This window comes from Musca domestica, unplaced genomic scaffold, assembly GCF_030504385.1.
Source record: "Musca domestica strain aabys unplaced genomic scaffold, Musca_domestica.polishedcontigs.V.1.1 3, whole genome shotgun sequence".
Lineage (NCBI taxonomy): Eukaryota > Metazoa > Arthropoda > Insecta > Diptera > Muscidae > Musca > Musca domestica.
This window is the reverse complement of record NW_026712299.1, coordinates 412,805-440,452: the sequence shown is the minus strand read 5'-3', so window position 1 is coordinate 440,452 and position 27,648 is coordinate 412,805. Positions and strand designations below refer to the sequence as shown.

Genomic DNA, 27,648 nt, shown 5'->3' with positions numbered 1-27,648 from the left:
CTATGATACGTCCCACAGACGTATGGTTATCTTTTCCGAAGCTTCCAATAGGGTTATCTCTCTAGGGTTAAAAAACTAATGATAGAAGCTAAAAAATATAAATTTCAAGTCAAGCACTGTCCGCCTGTCTTTCTGTCTGCTCGTTGTAATCACACTTTTGAACGAATTGAAACAGAAGTCTAACATTTTGCACACATCTTTATTTTGACAGTACACAGGTAAAATTCGTAAATGGATCATGTCGATCCACGTTTTCGTATATTTACCATATAACGGTACCTCTCAAAATTTGGTATTTTGATGATTATAGCGACATTATTTACGGGAATTGTTGCATATTTGAAGATCCTGATGGGTTTTACAACCTATGACACATACAGGGTGAGATTAAAAAAACTGCAACAAAGTCAAACACCATAATTTTTACTTTTTTTTAATTTTATTTAATGTAAGTAAAAAATGTCGGAAGTAGCACCAAATTTTAAAATATGTTTAGATTTGTTCGAATTGGTCACCTTTTGGCACTAATTATGGCCTTCAAATGGCCAATGAAATTGTCACACGATGCCTGAATGTTGTTCTGCGGTATTTTGGCAAAAGCACGGCGAAGCGCTTGCTTGAGGTGACACTTTGGTATTTTTTAGGTCCAACCTTGCATTCCAGAATACTCTAGACACAATAGTGCAACGGATTGGTATCCGGAGATTTTGGTGGCCATTGTGCGCTGGAAATTAAGCGACGAGCTTAATTTTGTAACCATTCTTGGGTGGCGCGTGCTGAGTGCGATGGTGCTGAGTCCTGTTGGAATGTCCAAGGCCTGCGGCCAAAATGTTTGCGTACCCAAGGCTTTAATACATCCTCCAGAATATTTTCGCGATAATATTCGGCATTTATTCTTGTGCCACGGTCGATTAATACGAGCGGAGAGTGACCTTCGGCTGTTATGGCACAAAATCACCATGGCCGGCGCTTGAGTTTTGGTGGCCAACCGAAGGTGCACATTTTCAGCTCTTTGACACATTGGCCTCTTTGGCAAGTAAACACGATCATTTTGTTTGTTTACAAACTGCTGGACAACGAACGTTTTCTCATCGGAGCGGAGAAAACCAAATTCGGCAGTTCACCACTTTCGGCCAAGCGAAGCAACTCTTTTGCTCTTTTGAGTGTATTTTCGTTGTGTTGCGGTGTAAGTTCTTGGACTTTTACCCCGAGCTCATTTTTCAATATTTGCCGAATGGAATATTGCGATCTGTTCAGCTCATCGACCATTTTTCGGCCACTGCGGCGCTGGTTTCGATCAAGTCGCTTCTTTATTTTCGAACCATTTCTGCTGATGTTGGAGTTTTCATCCGTCCACTTCCTTGACGTCGGGCTACGCTACCAGTATCACGGTAACGAGCGATGGTACGAGACACAAAAGACTTATTCACATTTAAATGCTTCAGTGCTATAACGATAGCCATTTGTGGTTTTCCAGCCAAATATAAAAAAATCACACTATCACGCTTGAATTCCATAGCGAATAACTTTTGTTCTGGAAAATTCTCACCAAAACGCTTTTGTACGCTTGTAAACATTATAATGAGCTGTTACTGGAATAATTATAACAATTGTCGGACGAGTGGCTTAGGAATTACAGCAATCTCAATTTGGTTGCAGTTGTTTCATCTCACCCTGTATGTGGACAGATTAACGGACGGACATCCATAAATCGACTCAAAAAGTGATTCTATGAAAATCTTCAGAATGAGCTATGTGCATATTTCGTTTCCTTCTTCATGGCCGGCCAAATTTTTTATACCCTCGTTTGGAAGGAATACCTATAAAAAACGATTCTGAATCAATATGCGGCTATGACATTCATAAGGAAGATCGAAACTCCTTTTCAATTATAATTTTGAAGAAATGTCCTCTACATATGGAGATGGTTCAATTCTAAGCCTTTGGACTCTCCGAAATTACCCAAATCTAACTAACATGTTACCTTGCACGTGAATTGAAGTATTTTAGTTGTTCTTCATCAAAATAATTTCAATTTAAAAGGAAAACACACATTTTCCTACATTTTTATACCCTCCATCATAGAATGGAGGGTATATTAAGTTTGTCATTCCGTTTGTAACACCTTAAAATATACATTTAAGACCCCACAAAGTGTATATATTCAAGATCAGCATAACATTTTATGTCCAATAAGCGATGTCTGTCCGTCTGTGGAAATCACTCTAGTTTCTGAACGAAATGAAGCAGATTGATAAAATTTTACTCAAATGTTTATTATGTCTGCAGGACTTTTGGTATTTTGGTGATTTAAGCGACATTATTCACCGGAAGTGTTTCAAATTTCATATTTGAAGTTCGTAATAGATACTGCAGCCCATGACAGAAAATTGTCCTTGCAGGTCCACGCCTTCGTATAGCCGCCATACAGCGGCACCTCCCGATAGTCGGTATTTTGATGATTTTAGCTACATTTTTCTCCGAAATTGTCTCAAATTTGGTATTTAAAGTTCGTAATGGATACTACAGCCTATGACAGAAAGTTGCCTGTGCAGGTCCACGTCTTCATATAGCCGCCATATAACGGCACCTCCCCATATTCGGTATTTTCATGGTTTTAGCGACATTATTCACCGGAATTGTTTTAAATTTGGTTTTTGAATTTGGTAATGAATACTACAGCCTCTAACATAAAGTTGTCTGTGCAGGTCCACGTCTTAGTATAGCCCTCATATGACGGTACCTCCCCATATTCGGTATTTTCAAGATTTTAGCGACATTATTCACCGGAATTGTTTCAAATTTGATATTTGAAGTTCGTAATAGATACTACAGTCTATTTCAGAAATTCGTCGGTGTATGTCCACGCCTTCGTATAGCCGCAATATAACGGCACCTACCGATATTTGGTATTTTGATGATTTTAGCGAATTTATTCATCGGAATTGTTTTAAATTTAGAATTTAAAGTTCCTTATGCCTACTACAGAAAGTTGTCTGTGCAGATCCACGGTTTGATATAGCCTATACCTCCCTATATTCGGTACTTTGATGATATTAGCTACATTAGCTTATGACAAAAGTTGCCTATACAGCTCCATGCCGACGTATAGACCCTAATATAAGGGCTACATTCGGCATTTTTAAGATTTTAATAGAATTTTTAACGGATTTTATTTTTTTTTTCTTTTTTTGAAAATTTGCCGAATTCGTTCCATATGGTGGAGGGTGTTCAGAGTTCGGCGCGACCGAGCTTAGAGCATTTTTACTTGTTTTATGAGTTCCTTTCTATTTTAGGTACATTTAATTCATTGACAATATGTTACAATAATATATAACTCTTCTATCTATTATTACCTTATGACCCTTAAGCTAGCCAACTATATTTGATGTTATTTTAATAAACAATTTTTTAATCCTACAGAAAAAAACAACGACATAAAATGAACAATTACCTTTCTTAAACCCAACAAAAAAAGAGATATTTTCTATTCATTGAATTTAATATTTAATTGGTAATCTACAAAAGACCAACAAAAAACTGCAGCAATAAAAAACCTTAACAAAAAAATGAACATTTGCAAATTGCCAATAACAGATTACAAAAACTGATATCTGGCATTTGTATTATTCAAAAGAAGTAAATTTGTTGCTCATGCCATTTAAATATTGCATGGTATATGTTTTTGAAATATTACTTTACGTATATTCTTACAAATTACCCACAAACACACATACATACACTGGCAATACCAGCAACACAAAAAAACGAATAATGTAAATTGTATTTCTTTTACAAGCATTCGAATCATATATCTTCTTGCATTTGCAGTGTAAAATTTAAATAACTTTCCTACTTCGTTTTCTTCGTTTTTTTAAATTGCCAAGAAATTACAGGCCAACACTAGCTCGGTCTCACAGACACACTCACACTTGCTCACTTTCACATATCCGGTACATAATAATGTTGAATTGTGAAAGGAAAAGGAATATTCGTACAATGGCAATAATACTAGCAAAGCAAGAACGCTAACAACAGCAGCAACAACAGCAACGGCAACGGCGGCAACGATAATCTAGCAACGCCAACGCCAAGTAACGGAGGGAGAGGGGAAGCAAAAAAATGTTTGCACTTCCGGTATGTTAATGACGTTTGGTATGCTCTCTGTTCGCTTTTGGTGTAAATGTGTGTGGGTGGCGGTTGGCTGAGTGCGATCTCTGTATGCCATACATTTCTTATTGTGCAACAACACAACGCAACGCACCGAGCGAGGTATGAACATTCTCGCCTATCAGTTTACACGAATGCATGAATGTTCTGACAGACATATGTATAAACGTATGTACATCTGAACCCACACACATACGTATGTGTCACAAATAATCAGCATGTGTAAAAATACAATAAAAATAGCGCTTTGTAAAATGGAATTGAAGTTGGCTAGGACGAATGTCGAATGTCCTACGCAAGTGGAATATTTTTGGAGAGAGAATGAATTTCAAAGCTCGCCCAATTCACTGTATGCAAATTTCACTTTAAAAATGTATAGGAAAATTTTGAAACCCCTAGTAAATCTAGAATTGCATACTGTCACATCGTTTGTTGTAGCCCCCACTTAAGCGAGCCTTATAATTGTGTTTTTTCGACACTGTATTCTTCAAGAATTTTTTACTAGTTTTTTCACCTTTTGATTTGAATATAAAAGGGAATTGAATTTTGGTTTATTAATTGGTATCGAACAATTTTATAGGAATTGCAAATATTCGATAAAAGAAAATTATTATAATTTTGTTTTCATAGGACTGTGAGAACAAAGAAAAGTTAATAATAAATAATCGGTCTAGCCAATAACATTATAGCCTCATCCTATAAAACAAGTTTTGGGCTTATTCTATTTTAAAAATTATATTATATTACTATCTCCTCCTTAACCTGTGTTGACGGTGCATGAAGATGTTGGTACTTGGTCCATTTTCTAAAAAATATAATAACTGTTTCATCGTCCAATCGAAATTAATTTTTGTTATTAAATTTGTAGCCGCTTTTGAGGGTAGTGATGTGGTCTGATATGGTTCAAGAGCACCAATTCGGATACCTCCTTCTCCTTTCCAGGAATATAATTTTGAATGCACATAATAAATAAAAGCAATGGAAAGTCCTTCAAAGATTATTCAAATCATGGGAAGAAATGTAATAATTCTTTAAAAAAAAATTGATTTGAAAATCTATGAACATAAATTTAATAGCTCATAAAAATATTCCGATTCACCGTTAACGAAAAAAAAATAAAGAAAAAAAATATTTGGATCGACAGTAAAATTATTCTTTTGAAATCCACGATTCGACTGATATGAAATATTTTTTTTTTTTTTTGTGATTTACCGTTCTTTACAAATAATATTAAAAAAAATCAATTTTATTAATCCCCTTGTACTTGAAAGTTCTGCCGGACCGAACTTTTAACCTTCCACAATTTTGAAGGATCTTGAACAATTAAAAAAAAAAAAAACGTCGAAACATATCACTTAAATGAAAACCTTTATATGGGGGCTATACGAAGACGTGAACCTACATAATTAATGTAATGCTGTAGTACCCATTCCGAAATTAAAATGCGAAATTTGAAACAATTTCGTTGAATAATGTTGCTAAAATGATCAAAGGATCACGTGGAACTGCATAGACAATTTTCGTCATAAGTTGTAGTACTCATTGCGAGCTTCGTACTTTAAATACGAAATTTAAAACAATTCAGGTGAAAATGTCGCTAAACACATTAAAATACCTAATATTGGGGAATACCGTTTTAAGGGTGCTATACGATATCGTGAACCTATATATTATTCCAGGGTTGAAGTACTCAGAAACAACTCCTTGTGTAGATTTTCAAATAACTCTAATGAAAAATGGGACTAAAATTATAAAAATACCTAATATGGGGATGTACCGTTATATGGGACATACGATATCGTGGACTTATAAAGACAGTACTCTTCCAGGGTATGAAGGACTCAAAAGGAACTCCAGGTGTGAATTTTCAGAAAATTCCATTGACAAAGACCGATCTGTGAAAAATGTCCTATCTTAATTCGTTTTTACTTAAGGGTAATTACAGCAGACGGATGGAGAGGGCTAAATCGTCTTAGAATTTTACGCTGATCAAACATATATATACTTTGTTAGGGCTAAAGTTATTATTTCGATGAGTTACAAACGGTGGGAGAACTTAATATACCCTCCATACTATGTTTGATGGAAGGTATAAAAAATAGTCTCTTAGTCCTTAAAAGCATTCCCAAAAATCTACGCTTGCTTTTTTGAGTTTTTGAAAAAATATTCGGAAAAAGTCAAAATTTTCGTTTATTGAATAGTTCCTTGAAAGAACGGCTTATGAAAGTTCAAACCTATTGACCAGAGGCCCGTGAAAATAAATTTCTAGTAAAAGATCTGCCTTTATAGGTCAGGAGGATCTTACAAAAAAAGGTTTAATGGTGAATTGGTCAGCTATTCCTTGAAGAAATCTTTCTAAAATATCCATGTTTATTGCCCAAGATGTACATGAAAAGTGATTCCAGCATTTTTTGGTCCTTAAAGAACATTATTGAAAAAAAAAAAAACATATTAAATAGTTTTTGGCCTATAAAAAAATTATTGGTATTTTGGTCCTCGAAAAAATCTAAGTTTGTTTGTCAGGAGGTTCATAAAAAAAATATAAAAAAATCATATTTATAGTAAATCCTTCAATAGCCTTAAAAATCCAAGATCCTTGGAAAAAAGAAGGTCTTTGAAAAAATATAGAAATAAGATTAGGAATTAATTACTGATCGTGGAAAATATAGATAAAACAAAGAAAATCTTTAAGGTCCGCCGAGAAGATCTATTACTACCCTACAAGAGGTAATGAAAACATATAAAAATGAAAGAATTGGAAGTGAATATTGTGTCAACTTCCATTTTTTCCAGTGAAATCGGTTAGCAAAGTTTTAAAAATGTTGAAAAATCGATAATACCGATGTCCAGCTGTAGTAATTGTTATTTACTGCGGGTTTGAAATGCCAAATTAAACAAGTTAAAAAGTATCAGGCGGCCTTATATGAGCTTCATGGATATTCAAAATGTTGACATTTTGTGGAGGAGGTAGCAGAAGGAGTGAACCAACATATGTCATCTTCTCAGCAGATCTTAAGTTAATAGAAATAATGGGATGTGTGAAATATGAAGAGAACCGGATGCTATTTTGGATTTTATAGTCGTTTTGGTTATTCCAAACTTTGACCCTTTGTGGGGGAAAGTACCAAAAAGAATGGTCCGATCTCTACCATCTTTATAACAGATATTGTGTTGATGGAAATATTGAGATGTACCAAGTCTGAATTGAATTGGATGTTAATTTCGCGGTTTTTGAGCTCCATGGATATTCAAAATGATGACCCTTTGTGGGAGAGGTACCTGAAGGAGTGGACCGACATATTCCGTCTTCACACCAGACCTAGAGTTTTTATAAACATTGGGATATGCGAAATTTTAAGACGATTGGATTCTTATTTCACATTTTATAAGCTTTTAGATTATTCAAAATTTTGAATCTTTGAGGGGGAGGTACTAGCAGGCACCTAACATAGAACAGATACAAATATTAGAATTTGTAAAGTTTAAAAAAATTGGATTAACCTTTCTTGTTCTGTGAGGTAAATAATTTTCTTTCAAGATTTTGACCGTTTGTGGGGGAGGTACCAGAAGAAGTGGATCGATATTGGCAATTTCAGAAACCAATCTAAGTTTGATAATAATATTACGATGTACAAAGGTTGGACCAAATCGGATACTCCCTTCGAGAGTTATCGCGAAAACCAGCCAGCAGGCAGACAGATGGTCGGACGGACATCGCTAGATCGGCTCCAAGTGTTCTGAAACGGATTTGGTCCAAAGAGGCTCAGGGTCTAAACCCGTTATTTTGATTAGGCACATTTTTTCCGCATCAAATATAGCTGAGGCTAAAATCACCAAAATACTAAATATTCGGAGGTACCGATTCAGTGATAAATAAGTAATTAGCCTATTCCAGCAGTCCTCTGTCTGCTCTTATTACAAACTCTGAATACCGCATTTTAACTATTCCCCTATAAAATGTGGCTAAAGTCATCAGAATACCGAATATCGCGAAGTACTGAAAAGTGGGGGCTAAAGCCAAACGGCAATTATGTACCACAGGAGGTAAAACCCATTACAAACCCTAAGTACCGCATTTTAAACAGTGGTTTAAATGGTCCAAACACCGAATATCTGGAGGTATAGTTATATGTGAGAACATGGGCCGACATAGTTCATTTTTATCAAAATACACATGGCTTCCTTCAATCTCAACAACCAGCAGACAGACGGGCATGGCAAAATCGACTTCGAATTCTAGGACATGACATTAGACATTAGTATTCCGAGGAGTTACAAATGGAATGATACAGTTAAAATACACTGCATAGTATGGTTTAAAAAATAAGTTTATTGGAAAAAAACCATTTTCAAGTCTTTTGGTCCTTAAAAAAGTATTCTCAAATATTCCCGATCATTGGGTAAATTTATTGAACTGTCAGATCTTAAGCCATATTCTTAAAAAATGTACTTTTATTCATTTATTTATTTTTTTATTTACTTAGTACTTGAAAAAATATTCTCAGAAATCTTTAAAAAAATACATTCTCAAAAAATCATAAAAAATAGATATTCTTATTATTTTTTGGTCCTGGAAGAATATTCTTAAAAGTCCTTCGAAAAGAGTTGCTTGGAAAAATATACTTAAAATCTTCAGAAAAAATGTTTATTGGTCAGGAGTTCCTTTAAATTCAACATTTTTAGAACAAGAGGTCCTCGAAAAGATATTCAACATTTTTAGGACAAGAGGTCCTCGAAAAAATTTTTAACAAATATTCTTTTATATATTTATATTTATTTGAAATCTTTTAAATTTTAAAATTATTTTTTTATTCCTTAAAAAAAAAGACGTTAAATGGCCTACTTGCCCATAGGAAAAAAGTTAACAATTCAAGGTCCTTAAAAAATATTCTTAAAACAATCCACAAATATTGGTCTGTTGATCCTTGAAAAAAAATGTTTTTTACACGTCCGCTTGTTTTGTCTTTTGGTCCTTGAAAAAATATTTTCATAAATTCAAATATTTAAAAAACCCTTTATATTTGTCCAGTGATCTTGAAAAATTATTCTTTAAACATCCTCGTGTTTTTGTCTGTAGGTCCTTGAGAATATAATCTTTAAAAATCTGTGAGACATTTTCTTAATTATCCACACTATTGAGCCATTGGTTCGCATTGGTCTGTTGGACGTTTATAAATATTCTTAAAATATATTTTTATGTGTCCTTTGAGTCCTAACAAATAGTTTAAAAAATCAAGGCATATTTTATGTTTGTCCCTGAAAAAATTATTGGTCGTTAGGTTATTAAAAATATTATCGAAAAATTCCCGTTTATACGATTATTCCTAAAATCCTACTTCTATCTTAAAAATTTTATATTTCAGGATTGTTTTAGACTTAGAAAAATGATTCTATAAAAGTCTACTATTACAACATTATATGCGAAATCATCGTTGTTACGTAGGGTATTAGAGCTGTAAAACACAGAAAAATTTTACACTCGCGTCATTTGAGTAGGTGCCCGACACACACAGTGAGCGGAAGTTGTACACACTAGCTCACTTAAATACATTTGCCAACACACACACTCACATGAACATATCTACATATATGTCTGCTGTTTACAAATTTTTGTAAAGGCAGAGAAGGATGGACGAGCGAACAAACCATTTTTCGCATTGTATAATGTAAAAGACATACTGCCATATACAATTACAATAGCTCCAGGTATTGGTCTACCCCCTAAATGTTCAGCGTGAAAACCGAAACGCGGGCGAAGCAACGACAAAATGAAAAAAAAAAAACAAATCACAAGCCAGCTTGTGCGAATGTGGTATTTAAAATATGGCTTTCACTGGATTGTGGAAATGTTAATTCCGTGTAATTTTTACAAACATTTCTCGTTTTGTTCGTTGGCACTACTCTTACGACTCACAAACACCTCCCCCACCCATCCACCCACTTGTTCGCACAAATTAAGCTTTAAATAATTTGCCATACCATTTTGCCAGAAAATTACCCGTAGGGGTGAGGAGAGGGAAGTCGTTCGCAACAAACAATTGAAGTAAAATTACGCTCTTGGGTGCAAGGCCATTATAATTTGAAAACAATTGCGTTGAGGGATGGAGCGCAAGAAGTTAAATCTATGAATTTTCACCTAAGCGTTACGAATGTTTTGCTCTTTAAGTGGTTACGGTAATTATACACTAAACATCAACAAAATACAGTAAATATTTAAATAAATAATTATATACTTGTAAATGGTTAAAGGCGTTATTGTTTGCAGTATGAAATGCATAAAAAAATGCAATGCTTATTCCTGTGCATTTAAGGTCAGAGGAAATTATGGATCTTATTGTTTCTTAAGGTTTTTTATAAAAAATATAAAGGAGGACGGAGTGTGTGAAACAGGTGTAAGGTTTACTTGGATAGATCTTTTGATGCCATGAAGAATTTATTACTCGTATATGCCGGGTTGCACCGGTTTCGAATACGAATACAAAATTTTATACTACGTTCCACTCAAAATTGAGGAAATATTGACGTTAAAGCTTTAGTCCAGTCCGTCCGTAATCTGTCCATGTATTTTTGTGAACAAAATACAGATCGCATTTGTTAACCGATTGCGATGAAATTTTCCAAAAATGTTTGTTTGGCCCACGGACGAACCCTATTTTTATAATTGGTGATTATCGGATAGGATTTAGATATAGCTCCCATATATCTTCAACCGATTTCGGCTTAATTGTGCACTAAATGGCCAATATAAGCCAATATGACCTGAATTTTGGTACACCCGATCGAATTCTGTCTAGAAGCAAGTACATCAAATTTGGAAATCGGTTCAGATATAGCTAAAGCTCCCATATATATTTGTTTCGTCCGATTTGGTGTTTAAGTCCCTAACATTCGTAATATGCACCCCACAATAAGGATATTTTTAGTACCAGATAGTCAAATTTTATCAAGACCGGTTCAGATTTAGATATAGCACCCACATATATATTCAACCGATTTCTGGTTAATTGTACACCAGATGGCCAATATCCGTCCAAAAGTTCTGGATTTTGGCACATCCGAACGAATTCAGTCAAGAATCAAGTACGTTAAATTTGGTGAAAATCGGTTCAGATATAACTATAGCTCACATATATATGTTTCAACCGATTTGGTCTTAAAGTCCCTCATATGAAATAATATGTACTCCACAAGAAAGATATTAGATACCAGATATCTTATAGAGCTCGGAAATACCTTTGCCAAATTTTATCGGCTTTAGATATAGCTTCCACATATATCCTTAATCCCAAACCCATTTGGTCCAAAGAGACCTTGTTTCTTAAACCGTAATTTCGATGAGGCACGTTTTGGCCGTATAAAATCATATATACTCCCTGTAGCCATATGACTGAGGGTATAATTAACTGCAGTTTGTCATTCTCATATTCAATGTATTTTGCCAGTGGGCAGACTCGATAATAGGCCATGTCGGTTCTCATTTTCGTATAGCCCCCAATATATCGGTACCAACCGATATTCGGTATTTTGATTGATTATTTGCCGAAATTGTTTCAAATTTCGTATTTGAAAATCTTAATGGGTACCTCAACCTATGGCAAAAATGAAGTGATTTTCGGGACGTACGTTTCCATTTGGCGGAACTCGGCTCCTTTAATATAAATCTTCTCGAAGTGATATCATAAACTCGATGGCAATGTTATTTGGTATAATAGATAAAAATGTCTTCGTCAAATTTAGTGAAAATGGATTCAGAATTGGATATGCCTCCCATATATAAGTTCCCTCTGAAACCAAATAATAACTGCTCTAAAGCCAAATGTTGATAGTTGGTATGATATACTTCAAATAAATTATTTTGTTACGGGAGCACTATAAAATAAGCATAGTGGTGTAGGGTATCACATAGTCGGCCCCGCCCGACTTTTGAATTTTCCTTACAGTTTTTTCTTTGCTTATGCGGAAAATTAAATGACTGGTTCGATTTTATCCAATACAAAGATTGAAAATTCTACAGAAAACAAGTAAGCAAAGGCTACAGTCGAGCGGGGCCGACCGTTGAATACCCTACAACACTATAATAAACGATACAGTTTATATAGGCGAGATACTCGAAAGAATTTCACAAGATATTGTGACAAATAATAAAAGAAAACCATCAGGTTCCGTTCTCTAATTTTCGAATAATAGCAACTTAAACGAATTTGCTCATTTCCAATTTATTGGTAGATGTTGCACGTAAATGGTCTTCCTAGATCTGGAACCAATATTTCCCAAAGACCTATAATCTCTCAGAAGTGGCAAAAGATTAACATTTATTATTGGTTTTTGACTTAAACGCATCTATATGAGATACAGACATTTGACTATATTCTTCAACGAAATCAGCGTTAACGAAATAGTCAGAAGTGCGTCTTTCCTGTATTTGTGAATTCTCCAAAAAGTCACTGGAATGGACATTTTCGTATTTTGTTTACAAAAGTTGGCAAACTATTTCACACATTGAATATTTTTGGATGGCCATCCAAAACTATTTGTCTTTTGCAATGTCCGGTAACCTCCATTCAAATGCGATCGGGCGATAATTACGACTTGCTGACAATTTTGCAGTTTTTTTTGTCCATTTCAACCCCTAAATATATGGCGATTATCTCCAAAAAGTGTAGGCTTCTATTCTGACCCTCATCTTATCCCCATGCAAAATTTCGTAAGGATCGGGCCATAAATGCGATCTGTATATGATATCCTGATATCCTAACTACTTAGTTTTGTTAGCTGTAGAAATATTACCAAATGTATAATTCAAAATGAAAATATACCAAAAATATGACAAAATTGAAAAAATATGAGAAAATATTACAAAATCAATATTTTCATCTTTAGTGAGATATGTTTATGCGATTTTTTAGACGTTGTTTCCTTCCTGCCAAGAGACCATTCTGAATTAATGAGAACTGTGGAAATCAGTTCAGCCGTTCTCGACATATAAGAGATTTTTTAAGCATATCTTCTTTGATAGACATATTTTGCTATATATCCGATTTTATGGATGTTAACATCAATGTGAAGATCAGAGGTAACCTTGTCATGGCTTTTGATTTCGCCGGAATTTAAAATGTTCGCGGTTTAATGAAAAATGTTGAATTTTTTCAACACAAAAGATATGGTCTATTTTATCCGCTAAATATTATCCGATGACCACCCAAATTGGTAGGCTTCTTCCCCTCCCTAAACTCTAGCTACATGCGCAATTCCGCATCGATTGGTCTATAATTGCGACCTGTATAGCAACTGGAAAATCAGGAAATTTTTCAGTTTTTGGTCCATTTCAACCCCTAAATATTATGCGATCATCTCCAAAAGAAATAGGGTTCTATTCTGACCTTAACCCCACCTTCATTCTAAATTTCGTGAAGATCAGGCCATAATTGCGACCTGTAGAGTGATTACAAATTAACATGGACAGACGGACAGACGGACAGACGGACAGACGGACAGACGGACGGACGGACATGCATAGCTAGATCGATTCAGCTCGGCGAGCTAGTAAGATCCATATATACTATCCTATATGGGAAACCAATATTTCGAGGTGTTACATAAATTCTGGCCCAATCAAACTTATAATACCCCCAACACATAGTGTTGTAGGGTACAAATATAAAAAAAAACAATAAAGAGCGAAATAGTTCCAAATTTGGCAGACCGTAATATTTAGATAACATTAACGATATGTACAAAAATGGACAACACTGGTCACATAATTCTAGTATCTCCCCAAAATTATAATAGCTCTCGCGTAGGGAAAATGTAGTACTTCCCTTAAATTCTTGGCACTTCTGCCACAAAATTTCACAAATTTCAAAACATATGTTAGACATAGTCAGCAGCGACCATAGAAAATATTTCTTATGTGTTTATTCTTAAGTTTCTATTTTCTACTTTTTTTTGGTGAAGGATATTTGAAAATGTCTTGGCGAAGGATCATAAACCCAGCTGTATATATTGCTGATTTTTAAGAATATTTTTAGCAATATGTTTTAAGAGGTTTCACAAGGCAAAGATATAGGTATACCAATAAAAAATTGTAGGCATAAATGGTAGATTAAAATAAATGTCTAAAAATTATGGCTAATAGTCGTAGGATTTTTTTAAAATATTTTTCAAAAAATTTGTTGTCAATAATCACTGGTGTTTAAAAAATATTTCTAGGGAAGTATAGTATATGAATTTTTAAAATCTTTTATTTTTAAGATCGAATAATCGCGCAATTTAAAAATGAAAGTGACACATTTTTTAAATATAAAATTCTAGTTAAGAAACTCGGACTTTCAAAAATATTTGTCAAAAACGTCTGATTAGAATTGTGGACTTTTTAAAAAAATTATTAAAATTGTTCTGCCAAAAATAATTTTAAGTTTTCAAGGGTCAGCAATTGTGGATTAAAAACATATATACGCTACGATTATAATTATAATTTAAAGTTCAAAGGACTAAATATGACGAAGCATTTGTATCTTTTAAATTCGGACTTGTATTGCCCATTTGGTGCAAAAATTAATTTGAAATCAGATAAAGATATATATGGGAGCTATATCCAAATGTATTTCTGACTGCATTTGATATATTTCCCCAAATATTGTTGTTACAGAGTGCATATTACGGCTGCGGAGGACAAAAATAACAAATCGGATGAACAATATATATGGGAGCTATTGCTATATCTGAACCGATTTCGATCAAATTTGGCATACTTATTTTCAGGCCTAATTTGGTTGCATGTTCAAAATTCCATATCATTCGGGCTGATATTACACGCTTTGTGCACAATAAAAGGCAAATCGAACGAAGATATATATGGAAGCTATATCTAATTTTTTACCGATTATCTTCAATTTCAATAGGGTTCGTCCTTGGGCCAAACAAATGTTGTTTGGAAAATTTCATCTCAATCGGATAATAAATGCGACCTGCATTTGTTCACAAGAATACATGGACAGACGGACGGACGGACAGACGGTCTGACATGCATAAATCAACTCAGAAAGTTATTCCATGGAGATCCTCAAAAGTAACTATGGATCTATCACGCTTCCTTCTCCATGTTACAAACAAATGCATAAAGACATAATACCGTTACCACTATGTGGTAAATATGATCCCCATATTTTTTAAATAACTTCTTTGCCGAACTATAAATATCTATTTTAAGATAATTCTGTTGAAAATGTGGAAATGTGTGTGTGTGTTAGGTAATTTTCTGTCACAGGAACTTCAAGTAATAAATTTTAAACAAATCTATTGAAAATGTTACAAAAATCATTTAAATACCGAATGTTGTTAGGAACACTTATGTGAGGTATATACGATAATGTGGATAATGTAATGGATAATTTTCAATCAGAGATATAATACCCTTGTGTCAACACAAAATACAAACTTCAATATAATATCCCTGTAAAATGTCTTCAAAGAACCGAAAATAGAGAAGTACTGTTATAAATTGGCTAAACAGAGTATAGTGGTAGGTCTGCGTGGTAGTACCCATTAGAAGCACCACATATCAAATGTAAAACCATTCCCGTGAAAAGGGTGACAAAAATCATCAAAATATCTGGAGGTAAAAACGTATTTGATCTAAACCAAAACTTGTACCTATATAGACCAATTTGCCGAAAATTCGGTTAGAAATTGTGAGTAAAACACCCAAAACACCCAAAAGTAGAGTTATATAGGGGCAAAACATGAACCTTTAAGGTCATTTTCAGTACCAAACTTTTACGAACCTTCAGAGTGGAATTTTGTCTGCAAACATCATTTCCTCCGGAAGCTTGAGTGATTTCCACAAATGGTTACAGAGACTGACACTATTAAATCGACATAATAAATAACAAGTCAAAAAGCAGTAAATTCGGCTGGGCCGAACTTTGAATACCTTCCACCATTTAGAACGAATTTGAAAATTTTCGAAAAAGATAACATTCGCCAAAAATTCTGTTAACATTTTAAAAATACCGAATATAGCAGTTATATTTGGGCCTGTACGACGTGCACCTACATAGGCATTGTTTGTCACAAGCCATTACCATATTCAAATTCGAAACTTGAAATAAACGGTGAATAATGTAGCTAAAATCATCAAAATTTCGTACATAGGGAGGTAACGTTATATATGAGATATACGAAGACCTGGGCCTGCATAGACAATTTTCTGTCACAGGCTGTAGTGTCCATTACGTACATCAAATACGACATTTCAAACAATTTCGGTGAGTATTGTACCGAAAATCGTCAAAATACCGAATATAAAGAGGTACTGATATATTGGTCCTATACGAAGACCTGGACCTGCATAGGCAATTTTCTGTCACCGACTGTGGTCCTCATTACGAACTGTAGATACGTAATTTAAAACTACTACGGTGAATAATGGCGCTAAAATTATCAAAATACCGTATATTGGGAGGTACCGTTATATGGGGGCTATACGAAGACGTGGACCTTTGACCCCCAAAAAACTTAAAATTTTCTAAAATATTTATATAGATATTTCCAAGCATTGAAAATATTGGAATGCTGCTTCTCGCACCTCCTCCCAGAAGGATATAATTTTGTGTGTGACTGCCTTCAATATCATATCGTAATAATATACTATTAAATATAGTATTCAAATATGTCGGCCCGTTCATTTTTTTACTGTTTCACAAAGTATGAAAATTTGTTGAAAATCATATCTCTTATAATATACGAAATAATGTCCCTGTTATCTTCAAAGTTTGCACTTTTCAATATTTCCACTAAGATTAGATGTAGTCTGAGCGACGTATATAACTAATATGGGCTCATTTGATTCGTTCTAAACATTATAATAGAATTTGGCTCAATGTGTTATTATTTATGATGTTTTGTGATTTTATTCAAAGAACGCAAAAATCAATCATAGAAATTCCTATTTTTTTCATGAAAAATTTTTTTTCCTAAAAATTGCCTCAAAATGAAATCCTTTCCGAAATCCCTCAAAACTGCGAAAATGATAAAATCTAAACACATTTATGATAACGTACAGTTTATGAACTTTCTGACACATTTATTGCAACACGTTCAGGACATATATTTCACACACACACACACATTGTCAACACCGCCATATTCATATAACCCGAAATACGTATGCTTGCATCCAAAATGTTAGCACACACACATTTGCACCAAAAAAATCTGAATTCCATACATTCACTTCTGACACAATCAAATTACACACTCTAATTGGCCCCTTTTCGGAAAATGATAATTAAAATGTAAAAAAAAGAAAACCTCCGCAAAAGAGGAGAGAGAGAAAGAGAGGGGGCGCGCCAACTGCCATTAACCAAATTTTTCCAACAGTTCATAATTGTTGGGTTGGGTTAGGTCATATGAAGGCAGCACGTGTTTGAATGAATTTGGGAAAAAAGATGTGTATTTTTTATTTAAATTTAACAAAAATTAAATATTTGAATATATATTCAACCACGTACTTTGCCGGGGGGAGTGCATGGTGCCTTATTAAGTTTCTGGGGACTCGAGAGTGAGATTTTTAATATATCGATTTTTTTTAGATTTTAATATTTACAGGTGTTTAAGTGAAGTTTATATTGAATTTAAATTCAACACAAATCTTAACAAAAATCAAGTTTCAAAGTCTTAAGGATACCATATAACCCTTGAATTACTTTCAGTAGAGTAAAGGGACGTATAGCTTGATAGGGTTTACTTAACGTTGTTATGAATTATTTTTCTACGTTGAATTCAATCTTTCTCTCGTTTTACCGAATTTCTTTTTGAAAAGCAATTTCTTATTTGCCACAATTTCCGCCAAACGAAAAACAAACCAAAAATTCAAAGAGGAATCAAAAAATAAATCTAAAATTTATGGAACACCAACCGTTACCGGTATTATTTATGTTGCTGTTCGACGATGTTGTTTGGCGATTGGTGATGGCACACAAACAGCGACAACGACATTACACCGATATATATAGGTATCTAACACACTGACTAACTTCACTTGATATATAGATATCTAGATCACGTATTTTCTTTTCCTACGATTTTTTTTCGGGATTCCTTCTTCTACCGCACCGATATGAGGAAGAAGAAACAAAATCGCTTTGCTTTGGGTATTTGGAAAGAAACCGAAAAAAAACTCCACTAGATTTCGTTAGCCACGATTTACCGACTCAGCTGAACAGTGCAGTTGGAAAACACATACGCCCGCAAAATTTAGAGCAAATCAAACGGAATTGGAAATAGATTTTCTGGCACTTTTTTTCCCGAAATGACTTCGACCGAATATTTTTGGTAATTTCAGAATTTTCTTTCCATTAATTCTTTTTTTCTTATTTTTGGATAACCCAGAAAATTATATGCAATTTTTCTCGCTTTGAATGAAAAACACTTTTCACAATAATTTTGGTTTTACGCGCTGCGTGAAAAAATTCCGCTTTATACATCCGTACGTTTTGATAGCAAAATTTGTACTAAACTTGTATAGGAAATTTCGAAAATTCGTATAACAAAAAAGGATATCATCGCCGCCGCCATACACAATGTAAAAGTTCCTAACCATGGATGGCTGGCTGGCTACAGGCAAATATTCATCCCTCACAAGCAAACACTCGCACACACACACACTCAGAGTCATGGCACATGGTGCTCTTCGGCCAAATACTCGTCATAAAGGACTTGTAATTCAGATATCCTTTGCAAAAGCCCTTTGCAAAAATCAAAATCCCTTAAAGTATGCTTAACTACATTACAGCCATGTAAGACTCTAAAAGTATGCTTTCTCTTCTTAAGAGTACCAAAAAAACTCTCTTGAATTTTCAGACATAACTGTTATACAAAATAAACTCTCTTTCCCTCTCAAAACAATCAGCTGTTTTGCCACAACAGTTCTCTGTTTACAACTTTCAATGCGAAAAATTTTCAATTCAACTTTCCCATTCTCTCTCTCGCCGAACCACACTGTCATACTGTCCGCCCGAGCAGCGAGTGAATGAAATTTTCGCCAACGACCGTAAAAATGTTTTTAGTACAAAATTTTGTACTCACACAACAGGCACCTGTTAGTGCTGTTTTGTCCTGTCGTAACTGCTGCTGCTGCCGCCTGGCCAAAAAGGAATTCGTTATTGACGATAAGAAGAACGAGAGTGTTTTTGCTGTTTGTGCCTGATAAATAGCACGTGCCGCCATAAACGAAGGCATGATATTTTTTTTCCTTATGCTGGTCGCCCGAGGGGGTCGAAAGGGGTTTAATTGAAGACAATGTGAAATTAAATTTTACTTGTGAATTATTTTTGTTTTTGCTTGGGATTTTGTTAGAAATAAATAAGTTTGGCGGGTCAGTCTACAGCAACACCTGAAACCTTATCAGGAAACAAAGAAGTGTCTTTGAAATAAATTGTTTCCCGTGGCTACGGAAAACAATTAGGACTACTCAGCACTTAAATGAGGAGCAATTTAATAAAGCTTCAGGTTTTTGTTATGAAATACAGAAAAATGTTTTCTGGGAAAAGTGGTAATAACTTTATGCTCTGCAGGTCCTCAATTGTCATTAATATCTTAACCAACCTAAAATTTAATAAAATTTATTAACTGCCGAGCCCATTATTTCTGTTTCTCGATCGTCTTAATTTTAATCAAACGAGTGTACCTTTGGCCAATTTGTTAGGAAGAAAATTGTTTTTATCCATATCAACGTTGGGCGCCATTGCCAAGAGAAAACTTATTTCTCTAACTTATCTATCAGCAATAAAACACATGTTGGGCGCCATTTGTCAATATAAATTTATAAAAGTACATGCATTGAAACACAAATAATTGAGGATTGGAAAAGGCGCCATACAGTGAGTCAGATTTCGATTTTCCTGACAAAAACCTCATTTGCGGACATTTGTAATTCCTCGAAATATTTATAAAAGATCCTACAAAGTATATATACTCTGGATGAGAGTAAAATTCGTTGACGATTTAGCAACGTCCGTCTGTCTGTTGTAATCACGATATCTTTCACACGAATTGTTTCAATTTTCGTAGTCGAATTTTGTAATGAGCACTACAGCCTATTTCTAAAACTTTCGTATGCAGATTCACGTCTTCGTATAGACCCATATCACCTCCCGATATTCGGTATTTTGATGATTTCAGTGACATTATTCGCCGGAATTGTTTCAAACTTCATATTTGAAGATCATAATGGGTACTACAGCCTATGACAAATAAAAATTACTTATGGAGGCCCACGTCCTCGTATAGCCCCCGTATAAAGGTCATAATTTAAACCCTATTTTACATTTTTTTTTATTTTTCAAATTCCTTCCAAATGGTGTAGGGCATTAAAAGTTCGCCACAGGAAATAAAATTCATGGAACAAGAAAGGATCATCTAACATTTTGCAAACTTTTTAAATCCAAATAATTTTTTCAGTGCTAAGTCAGGTGCGAAAATAAACCATATCGGTCTACTCCTTCTAGTAACTCCCAAGGTAAAATTTTTGATTGGTCGCTCGTAAAATGTACAGAGCCCGATTGTCCTCAAATTTTGCATATCCCAATATTTCTAGATCTAGTATGAAAGTAGGATAGAACTGACCGCTACCTGTCTGCTACCTTCATCACTACGGGTCAAAAAATGGAATACTATAACCCTCATAAAATTTAAAAGTAAGCAACCGATTCTTATCAAACATTTCAAATGGGATATATTAGATCCCTGCTTTTGGTACCACCCCCACCTAGCATCGCTGAGCCTCTCTAGCAAAAAACATTTATTAATTATTTTCATAATTCAACACTTCCAAAGTTTATTTATTTTTTGTTGTTGTAAGTTTTAATTTTTCGAACGTTTATTTTTGTAAAATGCTGTTTTTGCCAAAAAAAAACTACTTTATCTACTAATGTTTTCATTATACTCTAGGCCACTCGGGGTATCATCTCTGTATGCATTTCTTTTTAACATGCAGAAGACCTTCAAAGAATCATATTCTGAATCGATTTATGCATTTTCACTTATTGTCCGATTTAGAAGAAGTTTTCCACAATTTTATTGTGTAATATTCGACCAAAGAAGATGTTTTTCGGCACATCAGACCCAATTGAGTCTGGAATCAAGTAAGTCAAAATTTGTGAAAATCAATGCAGATATAGCTCCCACATGTTTTAAGTCCACCACATTTGTAAAACGTACTTCACAACAATGATATTTGGTACAAGATACTGAATACAGACCAGAAAAAACATATTAATTTGTAATCACTCTACAGGTCGCAATTATAGCCCGATCTTCACGAAATTAAGAATGGGGTTGGGGCCAGAATAGAACCCTATTGCTTTTGGAGATGATCGCATGATATTTAGGGGTTGTAATGGACCAAAAACTGACAAATTTCCTGATTTTGCAGTTGCTCTACAGATCGCAATTATAGACCAATAGACGCGGAAGTTAGCATGGGGCTAGAGCAGAAGCCTTTCAATTTTGATGGTCATCGGGTAATATTTTGTGACTGAAATAGCCCATAACATTTGTATTAAACAGAAGTCAAATTTTAGATTTAACCGCGAATATTTTAAGTCCGGCCAAATCACAAATAGTCGAACAGGTCTGATTTGACCGTTGCGTAATACCGATACCGGATATATATAGCGAAATATATACCATGTGTATATATAAAGGAAGGGGATGTTAGCTAGAATGCTTATATCTCAAGAATGGCTGGACGGATTAGGACAAATTTTGTCAATTCAGAATGCCCTGTTGGCATAAAAGTATAAAATCTAACAAGATCGCATAGAAAGTAGCCAATAATGATGTTAATATAGATTTTGTAGTATTTTGTGGCATTTTTTAATTTATTCATATTTTTTATCGCATGCGACTTTTTCATTTTCACTTATAATATTGAAGTGTATATTTTCTAATATTTTTTCATCTTACAACACACGTTGGGGTAGGGTTAGGCTCAGAAGGGCTCGGCCTATTGTTTTCAAAAATGTCCGCAAAATATTTAGGGGTTAAAATGGAACAACAACAAAAAATGTCCCGGATTTTGCAGCCGTGAAAAAATACCAACATTACTTTCAGATGATATCAAAAGGCGAACATCTGGCTTTTTATGCTGATTTCATTGGAGGCACCGTTATATGGGGCTATACGAAGACGCGGATTGCACATACTGTCATAGGCTGTAGTATCCATTACAAACTTTAAATACCAAATTTGAAAACATTTCGGTGAATAATGTCTCTAAAATCATCAAAATGCTGAATATCGGGAGGTACCGTTATATGTGGGCTATATGAAAACGTGGACGTACATGGCCCATTTTCAAAGCCAAAAGTCCTGCAGACATAGACGACAGACGGATAGACGAACGTACATCGCTAAATCGACATAGAATTTTATGCTGATCAAGAATATATAAACATTGTGGTATCTAAAATGTATATTTCGAGGTGTTACAAACGGAGTGACAAACTTAATATACCCTCCATACAATGGTGGAGGGTATAAACATTTTGGAAAATGTGTGTTTTCTATTTTTGAATTTATAATTTCCGGCAATAAGAAGATATCTACAAACCAAAGATCAGATAATTTTTTGGTTGGACAAAACTTAATTGAGATATATGGTAATGTAAATATAGTCTTAACCTATGGTAATGTAAATTATAATTGTAACCATGGTCGTTTGATTATATATTTGAGATCCCAACAACGTATAATTAGGTGTTTCAATGCAACATTAACGACTTATGTGTTCAAGGGTTTTCGAAATTTGGATATTTTAGAGGTATTCAAAAAGTCTAAGAAACATTCAATTCAAGATTATATTGAAACGTTGGCATTCTTCATTGATATGTATCCTATGTTAAATCTTCGTATATATTTATATTTTCAAATATTTTTGTTACATTTGCTAATATTACTTACTTTATTATACCCTACAACACTATGTGTTGGGGGTATTATAAGTTTGATTGGGCCAGAATTTATGTAACACCTCGAAATATTTGTTTCCCATATAGGAAAGTATATATGGATCTTCCTAGCTCGCCGAGCTGAGTCGATCTAGCTATGTATGTCCGTCCGTCCGTCTGTCCGTCTGTCCATGTTAATTTGTAATCACGCTACAGGTCGCAATTATGGCCCGATCTTAACGAAATTTTGCACGAAGGTGGGGTTAGGGCCAGAATAGAAGCCTATTTCTTTTGGATGATCGCCAAATGTTTAGGGGTTGAAATGGACCAAATACTGAAAAAATATCGGATTTTGCAGTGGCTATACAGGTCGCAATTATAGACCAATCGACGCGGAATTTCGCATGTAGCTAGAGTTTAGGGCGGGGAAGAAGCCTACCAATTTGGGTGGTCATCGGATAATATTTAGCGGGTAAAATATACCATATCTTTTGTGTTGAAAAAAATTCAAAAATTTTCATTAAACCGCGAATATTTTAAATCCCGACGAAATCACGAAGCCATGACAAGGTTACTTCTGATCTTTACATTGATGTTAAGATCCAACAAATCGAATATATAGCAAAATATGTGCGATATATATGTCTATCAAAGAAGATATGCTTGAAAGATCTCTTATATGTTCGACCGTTCTCATTAATTCGGAATGGCCTCTTGGTAGGAAAGAAAAAACGTCTAAAAAATCGCATAAAAATATCTCTCTAAAGATGAAAATATTGATTTTCTAACATTTTCTCATATTTTTTCAATTTTGTCATATTTTTGGCATATTTTCATTTTGAATTAAATATTTGGTAATATTTCTACAGCTAACAAAACTAAGTTGTTAGGATTTCAGGATATCATATACAGATCGCATTTATGGCCCGATCCTTACGAAATTTTGCATGGGGATAAGATGAGGGTCAGAATAGAAGCCTACTCTTTTTGGAGATGATCGCCATATATTTAGGGGTTGAAATGGACCAAAAAAACTGCAAAATTGTCAGCAGGTCGTAATTATCGCCCTATCCTCACGCACATTTGAATGGGGGTTACTGGACATTGCAAAAGCCAAGCAGTTTTCGATGGCCATCCAAAAATATTCAATGTGTGAAATAGTTTGCCAACTTTTGTAGACAAAATACAAAAATGTCCATTCTAGTGACTTTTTTTTAGAATTCACAAATACAGGAAAGACGCACTTCTGACTATTTCGTTAAAGCTGATTTCGTTGAAGAATATAGTGAAATGTCTGTATCTCATATAGATGCGTTTCAGTCAAAAACCAATAATAAATGTAAATCTTTTGCCACTTCTGAGAGATTAAAGGTCTTTGGGAAATATTGGTTCCAGATCTAGGAAGACCATTTATGTGCAATATCTACCAATAAATTGTACCAATTAAAGTTGCTATTATTCGAAAATTAGAGAACGAAACCTGATGGTTTTCTTTTATTATTGGTCACAATATCTTGTGGAATTCTTTCGAGTATCTCGTCTATATAAACTGTATCGTTTATTATAATGTTGTAGGGTATTCAACGGTCGGCCCCGCTCGACTGTAGCCTTTACTTACTTGTTTTTTTCCTAAAATTAAACTATCTTAAATAAGGCAATCAAAAAAACAACAGGTCAATAAATATTGACCCATCTTTTGTGAGCCGTATATAAAATTCCTGCAATTGTTGTAATTTAATTATGTTTTGTATTGCGCTAAAGAGATAATTTATGCTTAAGAGAGTTGACAAGTAATGGGAAAGAGTACTTCAAGGAAATTTATCAACGTAAAGAGAAAACTTGGCGCATGTCAATGGGGTGCTAACGGTTGAAAAACACTGGGTTGCCTGCTTAATAACTTATTAACTATCACGATGCTTGCAGGAATATAAACAGTTTATGGCCGGCAAGGAAGATGAGCAGATGTTTGTCGCAAGACAATCAAATCTATTAAATTAATTAGAAATTCCAAAATAATGCATACTTATCGCATTCACTAGAGAAAGAACATTGTATCTGATTTCTCTTTGGTCCATTTGGCGGTAGTTATTAGACTAATGCTTTTGAGGTTCCAAAGTAGGTTCGTATTTAGATACACTTTCTGTAGATGCTCGACTAAAGTCCAAGTTTAAACCATTTGCCAAAAGCATTCTTTTCATGAACTAGACTACAATATCACACTCTACAACAAACGCCATGTAAATAGAATTAAGTGAATTAGGTGAAATTTTCAAATAATTTTAATACCCTCTACCATGGAAAGGAGGATATAAATTAAGTTGGCCATTTCACTTGCAAAACCTACAAATATTAGACGGAGATCCAATTTATATATTCATAATTAGCATAAAATTCAAAGTCGATGTCCGTGTGGTCTGTTGAACTCAAGTTACAGCCCAAACTTGGCATTTAGATTATGTATCGGATTTTTCTTCCGTTGAGAGAACGTTGTATATTTAGGTCCACGTTTTCCTATAGTCCCCGTATGTATTTCGTTTTCGTACATTATAGACCGGAATTGCTTCGAATCTCGTATTGGAAGATCTTAACGGATACTATGACAGACAATTGTCTATGCAGGTCCACGTTTTTGGATATCCCATAAGTAGAACTTCAAGCGATCCTTGAGAAGATCTTCTGGTCATCTACGACAACTACTTCAGGTCTTTCATGATATAAATTTCTGGTCTTCTATACGAAGACCAGAAGGCCTTCTTCTATACGAAGACCTTCTGGTCTTCTCTATACGAAGACCTTCTGGTCTTCTCTATACGAAGACCTTCTGGCCTTCTCTATACGAAGACCTTCTGGCCTTCTTCTATACGAAGACCTTCTGGCCTTCTTCTATACGAAGACCTTCTGGCCTTCTTCTATACGAAGACCTTCTGGCCTTCTTCTATACGAAGACCTTCTGGCCTTCTTCTATACGAAGACCTTCTGGCCTTCTTCTATACGAAGACCTTCTGGCCTTCTTCTATACGAAGACCTTCTGGCCTTCTTCTATACGAAGACCTTCTGGCCTTCTTCTATACGAAGACCTTCTGGCCTTCTTCTATACGAAAACCTTAAGGTCTTCTCTATACGAAGATCTTCTGGTCTTCTCTATACGAAGACCTTCTGGTCTTCTTCTACAATACGAAGACCTTCTGGTCTTCTTCTACAATACGAAGACCTTCTGGTCTTCTTCTATAATACGAAGACCTTCTGGTCTTCTTCTATAATACGAAGACCTTCTGGTCTTCTTCTACAATACTAAGACCTTCTGGTCTTCTTCTACAATACGAAGACCTTCTGGTCTTCTTCTACAATACGAAGACCTTCTGGTCCTCTTCTACAATACGAAGACCTTCTGGTCTTCTTCTACAATACGAAGACCTTCTGGTCTTCTTTTACAATACGAAGACCTTTTGGTCTTCTTCTATACGAAGACCTGCTGGTCTTCTTCTATACGAAGACCTGCTGGTCTTCTTCTATACGAAGACCTGCTGGTCTTCTTCTATACGAAGACCTGCTGGTCTTCTTCTATACGAAGACTTGCTGGTCTTCTTCTATACGAAGACCTGCTGGTCTTCTTCTATACGAAGACCTGCCGGTCTTCTTCTATACGAAGACCTGCCGGTCTTCTTCTATACGAAGACATTCTGGTCTTCTACTATACGAAGACCTTCTTCTATACGAAGACCTGCTGGTCTTCTTCTATACGAAGACCTGCTGGTCTTCTTCTATACGAAGACCTGCTGGTCTTCTTCTATACGAAGACCTTCTGGTCTTCTACTATACGAAGACCTTCTGGTTTTTTATACAAAGACCTTCTGGTCCTCTATGAGAAGACCTTCCGGTCCTCTATGCGAAAACTTTTGGGTCTTCCATACGAAGACCTTCTGGTCTTCTCCATACGAAGACTTTCTGGTCTTCTTCAATACGAAGACCTGCTGGTCTTCTTCTATACGAAGACCTGCTGGTCTTCTTCTATACGAAGACCTGCTGGTCTTCTTCTATACGAAGACCTGCTGGTCTTCTCTATACGAAGACCTGCAGGTCTTCTCTATACGAAGACCTGCTGGTCTTCTCTATACGAAGACCTGCTGGTCTTCTCTATACGAAGACCTGCTGTCTTCTCCATACGAAGACCTTCTGGTCTTCTTCTATACGAAGACCTTCTGGTCTTCTACTATACGAAGACCTTCTGGTCGTCTATGCGAAGACCTTCAGGTCTTCTATGCGAAGACCTTCTGTTCTTCTATACGAATAACTTCTGGTCTTCCATGAGAAGACCTTCTGCTCTTCCATGAGAAGGCCTTCTGGTCTTCCTTGAGAAGACCTTCTGGTCTTCCGTGAGAAGACCTTCTGGTCATCTATGAGTAGACCTTCTGGTCTTCCATGAGAATACCTTCTGCTCTTCTATGCGAAGACCTTCTGGTCTTCTATACGAAGACCTTCTGGTCTTCTATGCGAAGAACTTCTGGTCTTCTATACGAAGACCTTCTGG

The 27,648-nt window shown here is 35.0% G+C and overlaps 1 long non-coding RNA gene across 1 annotated transcript in view; it reads right to left on the bottom strand.

Annotated features, from left to right (window-relative positions):
* Nucleotides 1-481: 481 nt before the first annotated feature.
* LOC131803364 (uncharacterized) overlaps nt 482-27,648 on the bottom strand; it is a 46,754-nt gene continuing 19,587 nt past the window's right edge. Inside the window, exon 3 of the long non-coding RNA XR_009342542.1 lies at nt 482-1,820. This is a non-coding gene — a long non-coding RNA (uncharacterized LOC131803364). The remainder of the gene's footprint in view (nt 1,821-27,648) is intronic.